Source organism: Equus asinus, chromosome 3 (assembly GCF_041296235.1).
Source record: "Equus asinus isolate D_3611 breed Donkey chromosome 3, EquAss-T2T_v2, whole genome shotgun sequence".
NCBI lineage: Eukaryota > Metazoa > Chordata > Mammalia > Perissodactyla > Equidae > Equus > Equus asinus.
In genome coordinates, this window is record NC_091792.1 from 22,400,336 (window position 1) to 22,414,523 (window position 14,188).

Consider the following 14,188-nt stretch of genomic DNA (forward strand, 5'->3'; position numbering starts at 1 on the left):
AAAAGTATCTTCATAGTCTAGGACCTTTTCATTTTTGCCACTACAGAATATTGCTGTGGGCTGTTAGTTTTCTCTCTTGTGCGGATGCCTCCTCAGTCTCTCTATTTCCCATCTTTTCCCCCTAAAGTCTATTCTCAACACCACAGCTAGGGATTTTTTGAAAATGGAGTCAGATGATGCTTCTCTTCTGCTCAAGAGAAGAATCCTTCAATAACTGCCACAGTCAGAATAAAATCAAAGTCTGCAGAAGGATCTAAAAGCGCTATGTACTCTGGACTCCAAGAACTGCTCCCATGGTATCTCTTCTCCTTGGCAGTTTTTCTAAAGCCGCACTGGCCTCCTTGCTGTTATTCAAAGACGCCCTGAACAAGACCGCCTCAGCCTTTGAAGTTGCTTCTCTTTTCCTGGAAAATAGCTAGGTATGCAGAATTAATCCCTTCAATTCTTTTTGGTCTTTACTCAAGTGTTGCATTCTCAATATAAATTTAAAAACCTCTATCAAAAGGGGTTTCCATCTATCTTCACCCCCCCCACTTCTCCCTATCCATTGCTCATGCTTAGTTTTTCTCTGCAGCATCCATCAATTTCTGACATACTCTTTATTTCATTTATTCATTGGCATATTTCCCATCTCCCTCTACCCAATGCAAGTCCCATGAAGGTAGGAATATGTCTCCTTTGTGCACCGCTGTATCTCTAGGATTCCAGTTCCTTGAAAGGTGGTACCAAGAAGGCAGTAAATCGATTCTTATTTAAAGAATCAAGTAATTTATTATAACTGTGCTGCTAACTCCATGACCTCGTCCCAGAATTTTTAAAAGAATAGCAATATGGTTATTCCATTAGTGGTTAAAATTACCTGTTTTCTTTTTTTAATAGAAAACATGTTTTTTAAGAGATATTAACTTAAGAGATATCTGGCTAGTATATCTTTCTTCACGGGTTCAGAAAATAGGACTTTTTATTCATTTCATTTTTGAAACAGAATATTGTGAAAACCACAGTATAAGACAGTAGAAATTTGTGTACTTTCATCCAATTTTATAGTAATCTTCTCCTACTTTGAAATATGTCATAAAGCATGTTTGTTTTCAGATCTTCAGCAATGTTTTCCAGGAATCCTCTGACAATATTTCTGACAACGGAATGCATGTTATTTCGATCTCACATTGTTTTGTATGTTTTATTTGAGCCATTTTACCATGGCAAGAAGAACAAGTGTTACCTTGATGGTATGGGGTATCAGAATTTCAGTTTTAAATAAGAAATTTTAGAAGAACCCTTTAAGTCCTTACCATTAAGAATATTTTTACAGAATATTGTTTTAAAGATAGACTAACTTGATGAAAACTAATTGTAGCATTTGTTCCTCATACGTTGAACACAATTTTTAAGTGTCTTGTTAATAGTCATGACTTAACGTTATCATCTATCATCTTAAGCCACATTGAGACTTAGGGTATGCTTCCATCCTTAATAACATAAATTTGTATAAAAATCTGTATTTAACACTTTATTACAATTCTAAACTCTTATATCTGATTTTTTCAATGCTATTAGATTTGCATTATTTTTATCTTGTTATGTTGTTATGAAAAAAGTCAGCTCTACCACTTTCTTATATATGCTACTGTTTGACTTAATATTGTCTTTATCAGTATTTTTCTTTGCAAAATATTTTATTTTGTGAATGTTATCTTAGTTATATATAATTAAAGAAAATAATATAAATATGAGTTCACTTAATCGAGTTTATGAAATATGTATTATCTTAAAGTACTCTAGAACTCAATGTGTTTGTTTGTGGATTTGTATATTAAATACTCACAATTTTCTGAGCATCACTAGCATATTGCCGGTCAGAGGTGACCCTATAACATATAGGCCAAATAAGAGAAGAGCCAGTCGTGTTATCAAAATATAGATAGAAAGTTTAATATTCTGCACTTGCAGAAGAAGAGATAGACTCTCAAACTACTTGGCAAATATTATTTTCTGCTGCAGGGACTACTGATCTTGACTCTAGACTTCTGAGGGAAAATACACAATACCCCATGTCTTGGATCAATACCACATAACAGAATAACTGGTTTACAATAGTAATATACAGTTAATAATAATTTGTTGAATAAAGACATTTAAGCATTTATCTACCAGATACCAAGCAATATTATTTCACAGACGTATTTATGATAGTATAGCTTTTTTAAATTAAGAATTTCCTCTGAAAACAATAAGAAAACTTAAACTCGAGAATAATATATATAGCTTGCTCAAGATCAGACATGATTTTACAATGATATGATTTGAAACAAGATTTCTGGTTATATTGAGTGCACTTTCCAGTATGTATATTTGCAATTTTCTGTATTGTGCACTCCCGTGTTCACTGGAGCATTATTCAAAATGGTCAAGACATGGAAACAATCTAACTGTCCATCAATAGATGAATGGATAAAGAAAATGTGGTATACATACACAATGTAATATTATTCAACCATAAAAGGTAGGAAATCCTGCCATTTGCAAAAACATGGAAGGACCTTGAAGGCATTATACTAAGTGGAGTAAATCAGGCAGAGAAAGATCTCACTTCAATGTAGAATCTTAATAAAAGCCAAACCCATAGAAACAGAGTATAGCATGGTGGTTGCCGGGGGCTGAGTGTGGGGCAAATGTGGGGAAGTTGGTCAAAGGATTCAAACTTCCAGTTAGAAGATGAACAGGCCCTGGGGATCTAATATACAGTATGGTGACAGAGTTAATAATACTGTGTCATATACTTGAAAGTTGCTGTGATAATAAATCAAATGTTTTCACCACACACACACACACACACACACAAATGGCAATTGCGTGAGATGATGAAGGTGTTAACTAACCTTGTTGTGGTAAGCATTTTGCAATATATGTGTATCAAATCATCACGTTTTACACCTTTAATTTATACAATGTTATACGTCAATTATATCTCAATAAAGCCGAGGGGGAAAAGAATTCTAAGTGTTCCACTACAACACTAAAATTTGACTGCTTGAACAATTGGTATAATTATTTTTATTAGAATACAAAATCATTTGAATCCAGTAAAAAAAATTAACAGCCAATGAACTAAGTATTTACTAAATGCCTAATTATTATACGTTTCAGCTAGGAAAATATGTTTTCTTTTTTATGAAAATAGAGAAATGACATTATTAATCACTTCTAAAATGTCTTCTGTGATTTTATATATTCTTAGCACTATTTAATTAGTTTTTTAATACTTCAAATACTTGAACTTCTTGAAATATGTAATCTGCACTGGCAGTTAAAGTCTTTTATTTATTGAACAATAGGAAAGGGTGACACAGACTGAGTTTCCTGCCAATATACTTTACTGCTGATATTAAAAACAGAGTGTGTATGGATAGAAAAGAATTCCAACATGGAACATCCCTTACTCTTTGCCAAGTCCTTCATAGGCTGCTAATCACTACCTGACAATGATTCAATGAAAAGTGAAGTCAGACCACCAAACTCTTTCATATGTCATAGTCTATCGAGCAGCTGCCAAACGTTAAACACCAGATGTCTTCATTGACCTAGGCTGAACTGAAAGCAGAAAATGAATAGCAATGTCTCTATTTCATGTCCAAATAAACCTAAACCAGTTTAGACTCAAATATTTGTACATTTATAAAAATCTGCTAGGCTGGTAGAAACAAAGTATTACAACTTCTATTTATATTTTATCTAAAAATTAATATATATATACCCACACACACAAAGGTGTGTGTGTGTGTAATCAATATTGGGTTTTGTAAAATGTCACTTAGAGCTAATCACTACTCTATATAAAACATAAATAAAAAGGTAACTTGAAACATAAGGTGGCAATCATGACATATTTAATAAAATAAATGTTTACTTTTGTTATTTCAAGGTACTATAAAACTAGGAAATGTTTCTTATAAATATATGAGTATATTATGTATACACACATATTTCATAATATATAAGGAGAATGTGAGATTTCCATAATACATAACATTATAATTTTGTTGTAGCTTTTTATATATTGAACTTCAATTTCCAGATGGTATATGGAGTACCTACTGCTATATCTAACTCTATACCAAATTTCTGGAACTTATAGAAAAGCATACATATATAATGACAGCCACATCAAAAATGAGCAAAGAGATTCGTGGGATCAAAACATCATGAGCAATCTATTAAGCAAGTAAATCAGATTGACTCATATTTGAAAGCAAAATTACCCCTTAAGAGAAGAAGCAGTGACCTATTTCATGCTTAAGATAGTGGAGTGTAGTAGCAACCGAAGATCCAGGGGCAATTTAAGGTGATTAATTGCCATCCAGGGGTAGAAACAGCCAGAAGATTTACACATCCATCCATCTTGAGTCAGAGAGCCACTTGGAAGGGTCTGCCTCCAGGACTGTGCCAAGAAATAGAGTGTTTCTTTCTGGGAGTCAGAGCAGCACCCCAGGGGGCAGGTCATAGAACAAAGAGAAGCATTACATTCGGAAGGGCAGCTGCTAAGCTTCCTCCGAATGGTGAGTGGATGGTATCTGTCATAGGCAGAATTATAAAGATATCCCCCTAAATTCCTGTGCCCTGGTTATTCAAACATTAATGTAATATGCTGTGAATTTTTAGATGGAGTTAAGATGGCTAATCACCTTTATATTAAAATAGGAAAATTATCGTGTATTATCCACATGAGCCCAATGTAATCACATGAGCCTTGAAAACGGAAGAGAAAAGCAGAAGAGTCTGTCAGAGGGATGCAGAGGAGAAGAGACAGGAGAGCAGAAGTAAAGATCAGAGAGATTCAATGCGTGAGTGAGAAGGGCTTGATCCCCATGGCTATTGTTGAAGATGGAGAAAGCATTCCACAAGGCATGGAATGCAGGTGGCATCTAGAAGCTGCAAATGATCCTTGGCCAACAGCCAGCAAAAAATCAGGGCCCTCAGGCCTACAATTGATTGGTACTGAATTCTGCCAACATCCTGAAGGGGGCTGGGAATAGATTCTCCCTTAGACCTTCCAGGAAGGAAGACAGATCTGTTTACACACTGATTGGTGAGACTTCAGAACAGAAAAACTTCCCAAGCCCACTGGATTTCGGACCTAAAGATAAATTTCTTCTATTTGGAACCATTACATTTATAATAATTTGTTAGAGCAGCAATAGAAAACTAAAACAATATTCTTCTTCAACTCATGCTTCTTGTATGTCCAATTAGAATAACAAACAGGACAGCAGAGCAGACAAACTCAGCTTCAAAGATGACTACACAGTCAAAAATCACTAAGTATTTGAGGACAGAAAATACGATGAAAGAAGCTCAACAAGTGGAAGAAATTCAACGTAATAAAAGAGTTAATTGAAAAAGTAGAAGAAATATTAAAATATTCATAATTGATATCTCTAGAAATTAACAGAATGTGACATATACATATATACACACACAAGTGACTTGCTTGTGATATAAAAGAGAATCAAAAATGCATAAACATAAGTTAAACTACAGAAATTTTAATGAAATGATTATTTAAAAACATACTTCATACTATGAATAAATTTGTACATCAACTTGGATTAAGTTTGGCTGCATATAATAAAAAGGTAAAAATAGTGACCTAAAATATAAGGGTCATCTCCTATCTTACTTAAAACAATACCAAATCAGATATGTCTGGGATTAGTGTAAGAACTCCTCATACATGAGAACCCTAAGCTAACGTTCTCTCTTCTGCTCCACACTCCTTACTACGTTTCTGTAGTCCTGTGGATTCTTCACGATCACAAAATGGCTGAGGCAGTTCCAGCTACCACAGCAAATGTCCAAGTGGTAAAAAGGAGAAAATGCAAGTGTTAAAGAGGTCACTTTCCATGTGTGTTGGCCTAACCCAATGTCTTTCCTTCCATCTTAGTGGCCACCCTATTTCCAATGGAAAGACAAAAATACAGTTTTATACCTGAGTGCTGCTGGATTTTTCTAAGATATTCTGTTTTGAAGGAAGAAGTGAAGATGGACTAATGACAAAAACCTTATGTTAACATTGTCTTAAAAGAATTGTTACAAACCACAAGACTTTTGAATGCCACATTCTCTCAAAGATTAGTGTAATGCTATATTTTGTAGATAAAGCATACAATTACAGGAAAGATTTAACATCCAAAATAACAGTTATCTTTTACCGAAAAATACTGTGTGGCTACTTCTTAAAGGCTATATTGGACTCTGAAATTAAACAGGGCCTGTATCTGTCATATAATATTTTTTATAAGAAGTAACAATTAAAATAAGACTAAATTCTAACAAACTTTTTGGAAAACACATATTCATACTGGATCAGCCAGAATAGGCTAGGTTTCATTGCTATAGAAAACAATTGCAACAAATTAGTAAATGATTATTTCTTATACTCCATGTAGCAGGGCTCTTTGAAAACTGCATGACAGCAGCACTCAAGGTCGGTAGAAACTCTATTTAGACAGCTGCTTTCACAATCACCTTGGCAATGAGAAGAGAATATGTTGAATTACCCAACATGTTCTCAAAGATATAGCCTGGGATTACTGCATGGCATTGAAACACACATTTCGCGAGGTCAGAGTAAGTCACGAGTTTATGTTTAACTTAACGGTGGATTGGAGAGCACAATACTACCTAAAAAAAAACAATTGAACAGGACTAATGAAGTCTGTACTTACAGTCATAGGAAAAAAATGTTAATTGGTTAAATTATTTGGAAAGCCATCTGATGATATGCCAAAAAAATCTTAAAAATAATCACAATATTTAACACAGTAATTTCCTTTTAGGGAAGTAATTCCAGGAAGAAATAAAAAAAGTGTGTATAGAAATTTTTGTAGCATTCTTATTAATAATAACAATAAAAGATCCAATAATATGACACTGGCTAAATAAAGTATGACATAGTTGTACATTAAAATATTATGTGCTGATCCCCAGGGAGAACATCAAATTAAATAATGCACCTAATTTTTACACTCTAAAATACCCACTAAATCCATGAAAACTGTAGGAAATATGTCACATAGCCTGGAGTTACTGCATGGCATTTAAAGGTACACTTCACTAGGTCAGTTGATCTCTGACTTCCCAATCCAAGAGAGCTGGATATAATAAATCTATGGAGAAAGCTGAGAACAGGACAATTCAAATAACAGTTCTTAACCATTCCCAAGAACTGGGAGTATCACGTCCCAATTCAAAGGAACGTGAAAGGTATGAGTGGAAATTTTGGAAGATTAGATGAAAATATGAGACACCGTTATATATCTAGACACTCTTTCTAAGTCTAGACCACAGGGGAGTGCCTTTCTTCTGTTTAGATAGAGATCTGGAGAGTTGCTGTCTAGAGAGGGTACACTGGATAGTGTTTGAACACGTGAATATCATGAGAGTTGAGGGCATGAGTGATTTATTAAAAACTGGGAGAGAAAGTGAATTAACACTGTTGAATACAGAAACTTGAACACTCTTCCTTCATCTACTATTCAGAACACTTTGAAATGAAGGCTGGAAAACTCAAAAGCAAACATGTAAATACTGGCTTCTTATCCTGGTGTACCCCAAAAGCAATCCACGGAAATCACTCTCCTGTAAAACTCAAAATCAACAAGTTCAACACATACACTTTGAGTTCCCAAATATATATAAGTAATATATATATATATAAATCCTTAGTAAATATATGTTTATAAATCTCCCATTCTTAATCAGAGACCCTGTGGTTTGTCTTCTGTGAGAACCTTCATCTAAAGTTGACAGCCTTGTCATTTCTTGACATCATTAGTTTTGTGATTGTGACGCTATTTCACAAAACTAAACAATTTATTGTTTGGGGAGATATTAATAAGTGATAAAACTATAAAGACAACCAAGAAATGATTAGGCACTTGTCGGATATGGGTCAACCGAGAGGAACGTGTATAAACAGGGAAGAGCAGATAGAGGCTTTTAAATTACAGGGTTTTTTTTTCTCAAGCTAAGGAATAGGTAACAAGCGTTAAGTTTAAAAGGCACGTATAAATGTTAAACACTCTTCTATGGACCCACAACTAAACTATACAACTGTGTACTGGGGGGATTTGGGGAGAAGAAAGCAGGAAAAAAAAAACACTCTTCTGTATGAATGAGGTAGATTGAAATGAAATATTTAAAAAGGAATACACATTAACTAGAATTTTTACAGATTGGGTTATGAAATAATTTTGAGACAATTACTTTCTTTAAGAGAGAAACTTTTTAAAAAGAAGTTTATAGGGGGCTAGCCCCATGGTATAGTGGTTAATTGGTGTGCTCTGCTTTGGCGTCCTGGGTTCACGGGTTCAGATCCTGGGCGTGGACCTACACCACTCGTCAGCCATGCTCTGGTGGTGATCCATGTATAAAGTGGAGGAAGACTGGCACATGTTAGCTCAGGCCTAATCTTCCTTAAGCAAAAAAAAAAAAAAAGGTTTATAGTCTAGTAGTTGAAGAGCAACAAAGAGAATAAAAGCTTATTAAAGAACCATAGTAGTAAAGTGATTCCTAATCAAATAGTGTAGCTAATTAGTTCAAGAACAGTTACAGACAGATATATCTACGACTGAACGTGACTGAATAAACTTGTGAAGAACACAGAGAGGTCAAACTCAAGCAGAGCAGTATTTCCCATGCAATATTGCCCATTAGATGTGAGTCTTAAAATCAACGGAAGTGTCCATAGTTAAACGAAATTAACATTTCTCTATCATCCTCTTGTTACAAGACTCATCAATAATCTTTAAAAGTGGACTATTTTATGCCACATTTCCCAAATTTTACTAATAGTTTTTTTCCTATGGCTAGGGAGTGAGGAAGGAATTAGAAGTGACCAGCCATGAGATGCATTCTACTGTATCTGAAACTGGAGGTAATAGATCCCTCCAGAATGGGGGAGGGGAGAGGTTGTTAGGAGGCACAGCTAGAAAGTGGGGGAGGAGTAATGATGAAGATGGCCATGCCATTTCCCATTGCAGGGCAGCCAGCTGGTAGTAGGCAGGAAGGGTTTATTTTAAATGATTTGGGAAAATTGCATATGACTGGAATATTTTATGTAATAAATATTTATCTATCCATCTATCTATCTATCCATCTGAAATCGGTTCTAGTGACTACAGAAGACAGAGCTTTTAAATCTCCTAGGGTAAGCAGTGACTTTGAAGAGATATTGGGCACTAGGAATAAAGTAGCTTTCTGCCTGAAAGGCATAGTCTGGCTCTTCTAAATTAATGGTTACATTTGTACAGCAAAAATTCTATCCGACATTTATGTTGCTTTCTTTCCTGTCTTAAGGAAAAGTGGGCTGAAACAAGATTTTTTAATATGTTTTCTGGTTGTCTGTTCATTGGACCACACAGTGCTGTGATGATTTCAAAAACAACGTCTACAGTTGTTCTTGGCAGGGACGAACTTGTTCAGGTATTTATGGGTTTTTTTTCAGTGACCGTGCCCTAGGCCAATCGCACCAGGTCTGAGACATTGTTTACCACATTGATGGAAAAGAGTGAACTGCATTTGCTTCTCTAGAGGGATGAAGAGTGCAGCTGGCTCTGGACAAGGGAATGGGCAGCAGCACTGCTCCATCACTGCTGCTATGACCCCTCTTGGATTGGAGAAATCAGCTTTTGTATGTTGAAGATTTCATCCTGTTTTTCTTTTCTTTATTTTTTTGGTTGAGGAAGATTGGCCCTGAGTGAACATCTGTTGCCAATCTTCCTCTTTTTGCCTGAGGAAGATTGTCAATAAGCTAACATCTATGCCAATCTTCCTCTATTTTAAGTGGGATGCCACCACAGCATGGCTTGATGAGCAGTGCTAGGTCTGCACCTGGGATCCAAACCTGTGAATCCCATGTTGCTGAATCAGAGTGCATGAACTTAATCACTATGTCACCCAGCTGGCCCCAACCCTAAGTTTAATTTACATAGAACCACTTTAGATCTTTGTCATATATCAAATATGTTCATTTATATTTTAAAGCTCCAATTTTAATATTTATTTACTCAAAATTAATGATCATATCAGATTGTATTTAAGAAAATATATTACAAAAAAATCTACATTTTTAATCATAAACAGCCATGATTCAAAAACTGTTTTAAAAAATAGCGTACCATAAAATGTTTTGCTGCTTCAAAATAATATCCATTTATCTTTCACAATATATAGGGTCAAATTTTATTGTGTAAATGACAATAAGTATAGGAAAAATATAAGTAAAATAATTACATATTTATGAAAATACATCTTTTTGTAAGATGCATTTTAGGTTTATTTTCATCATGACTATAAATATAAAATGAGAACAGAAGTTTGGCCAAGTTATCAGTTTCTTAATTTTTAGAATATGGTTGACACTACCTATCTGAGAGAGCATATCCTCAGTGGATTGATATTGCTCCAAATGAGGCAAAAATTTTTGAATCTTGCCCCTCTCCCCTATGAAGAAGAAAACATAATACCTGCTAGGGCTTTTCAGTCCAGAGAAAGTTTATTCCACTCTTGAAAATACTTCTCCAAATCATAAGCCCAATGAAATAGTCATCCAGTGGATTCTGAGACAGGAAAGTGCTGAGTCTGTGGTATAAACAGCTCTGCCACTTGGGGATATTGACTCAGTAGGCTATCATATTAGAGGTATCAGTCACTGGAAAAATGCTGTTGTATGTGGGTCATGGCAAGCCCCAACGAGGAAAATCAAAACATTGGCTTTTTAGGGCTGGCCTGGTGGTACAGTGGTTAAGTGCACACATTCCACTTCGGAGGCTTGGGGTTGGCCAGTTCTGATCCTGGGTGCGGACAGGCACCACTTGGCAAGCCATGCTGTGGTAGGTGTCCCACATATAAAGTAGAGGAAGATGGGCACGGAAGTTAGCTCAGGTCCAGTCTTCCTCAGCAAAAAGAGGAGGATTGGCAGCAGTTAGCTCAGGGCTAATCTTCCTCAAAAAAAACAAACTAACATTGGCTTTTGAGATTCTGAAGCAAAGGCTGACCATCTGTAGCACAGAATTAATACTATTTGAAAAATATTTCCCAGCAGGGCCTAGAAAACATTATACACTTAAACATGGAACATCTGGTGACTATGTATCTGGAACTCATGACGTGAACCGGATTCTGTCTTGGCCACTAAAACATAAGATCAAGCAGACTCCAAAGAAACAAATAACATGTTGGCAGTGGCACATCTGTAATCACGCAGGTGACCGATCAAGATGCATGAGTATGTTTCCCAGAACCCATGCCATCCACTCATATTGCAGTAGCCCCATATCCTCCCTCAGGTCCGCGCCTGTGGAGCAGGAAGAGGTGGCAAGCAATCCCAAGTGAGGATTCCGTGTGCCTAGAGGATGACAAAATTCACAACAATGCCAACCACCAGAAGTAGTAGCCTACAGACCTGCACCCACTGCATCTTCTGTGGGTGGGGAGACACCAAGAAGGATTCGACACACATGGCACTGACACTGGTTAGAATGATGCTTTACTCACAGAAAAGAGAAGATATGCAGCAAGATCAGCAACTGTAGCATGAGCTGGTCTCCCCTGGCCAGCAGGTCCCTCCCAATAGCGGATGCAGATGACTGACTGCATGCACCCCTCCCATATGCTTCCTGCGGGTGGCAGGGTTGCAGGGCCGATGTACTGATGGGGCTGGCCACATGCCATGTAACGCACAAGCTTAAGTAATATAAGGAAGTAAAGAGGAATGTGTCTTCTAATAAGGAAGAAGAATCTGGGCTGAGTGACAGCTCAGCACCCAGCTTGCATATAGGGGAATGTTCCAGACCCAAGGCATTGATTGGACAATCCCAAAGAGGAACAGCAGGTCACCCGGTGGCTGCTTTCCTAACAACGACCAAATGGTTGTTCATTACTGACAAGCTAACGAACAAGGGAAAAACCTAGGCTTGGTTTACAGATGGATAAGGCATGGTACGTGGATGCAGGCTGAAGATGTACAGTAGCTGTTCCTTGACACCACTAGGCAGCGCCTTTGAAAAATACAGGGTAGGGAGATCTCCTCGATGGGGAAGCTTCATGTAGAACATCTAGTTGTCCACCATTTTATGTAGAGCAGGAAGTGACCCAAGATTAGAATATATGTGAATTCTTGTGCTGTATTAAATAACTTAGTTGGATGGTCAGGGACTTGGAAGTAGAAAAATAGTTACATTGGAGACGAGATCTGGACTACAGGAAATGGATAGATGTATGGAATTTGGAATAAAGTATGAAGATCCTTGTATCACTAATAAATTCCCACCCAAGAACATCCACCTCAGAAGCCACACCACAATTCAATTTCTACTTCTTCCAACCCTACTTCCTTCCTTCCTTCCCCTCCACAGGTGTTTGTTACTAATAAACATGCTGAATGCCAAACTCCACCTCAGCTTCTCTATCTGGACAACTAAATGTGTGACAAACTTACAAAGATTAAAGAAGAGTAAGTGAATGTCCAGAGCCATTTTGTATATATAAATTTGACAATTTGGATGAAATAGATGAATTCCTTGGAAGATACAAGTCATCAAAACAGATTCACAAAATATTATATAATTTCAACATCCCTATATCAATTTTTAAAATTCGAACTGTAAAAATATCTTTCACATACAGAAAATATAAGTTCAAATGGTTCATGGAAATAAATAATTTCAATTCTATATGAAACTCTTTAAAATATAGAATGAAAGTAACACTCATCAATGGAACACCTTATTTTATGAAGCCATTATCTTGACATCAAAGTCAGAGGAAAACATTACAGGAAAACAAATTAGAGACCAATATCCCTCCTGAATATGGATGAAATAATCCTTAGTTAATATTAGCAAATTGAATCTAACGAAATGTAAAGTGGTAAATGCACCAGGATCAAGTGGAATGCAAAGAATGTAAAGTTAAATCAAGATTTGAAAATCAATGTAATTTGTAAAATGACAGAGAAAACAAAAGGAGAAATTTTTGTACCATTGCACTACATGCAGAAAAAGATTTGACAAAGTACAATACCCACTCCTAATAATAAATAAAAGAAAAATTCTCAGAAAATTTGAAATAGAAAGTAACTTTCTCATCCTGATACAAAACATATATTAAAAAAATATAGATAACATTGTATTTAAAAGCTAAAAACTGTGTCTTTTCCCTTAAGGCCAGGAACAATCACAGAATGTTCTCACTACTTCTATTCAACAGTGTACAGTAGATCCTATGTTATCCAAAAAGGCAAAGCAAATAATAAAATCATACACAGTGAAAAGATGAAAACTTGTTTGGTTGACAGGCAACACAATCATGTACATAGGATATCCAATAGAAAATTCTACTAAAACTAATGAGTTAAACAATGTTACAGGGATACAAGGCCAGTATTCAAAGTTCAGTTGTACCTTTGTATATTAGTAAAAAAACAGAAATTGAAATTGAAAAAAAAAATAGCAAAAAAAAATACCATGAAATACTTAGGGATAAGTGTATGTGTGTGTGTGTATGTTACACTTAAAAATCCACCAAAAATTGAGGAGAGAAACTAAAATTAAATGACAAAAATAAATACAGAAATATACCAGGTTCATGGGTTGGAAGACCCAATATTGTAAGCTGCCAGATTTCCCCAAATTGATCTATGGTTCAAGTCAATACCAGTCAAAATTTTCACAAGATTTTTTGGTAGAAATTGACAAATGTATATGGGAATTCAAAGGCCCTAGAATAGCCAATGACTTTCACTACCTGATTTCAAGACGTGCTCTAAAACCACAACAGTCAATGCAATACAGTATAGATATAAGGATAGACATATGGATCAATGGAACAGAACAGAGAGTCCAGAAAGAAACCCGTATATGTTTCATTAATTTTGACAAAGTTTCCAGGGTTAGTCAATGGGGAAATTTAGAAAAACAAAACGTGAACCTTGACTCTTAACTCATACCACACATAAACATCAACCTAAAGTGGGTCGTGGAACTGGGCGTAAGAACTAAAACTTAGACTTCTAGAAGTGAAGAGATGAGAAAATATTTGTGACTTTAAAGTTGATTGATAGTTCTTAAATAGGACACAAAATGCACAGACCATAAGGTAAGCAATAGATAAACTGAACTTTATG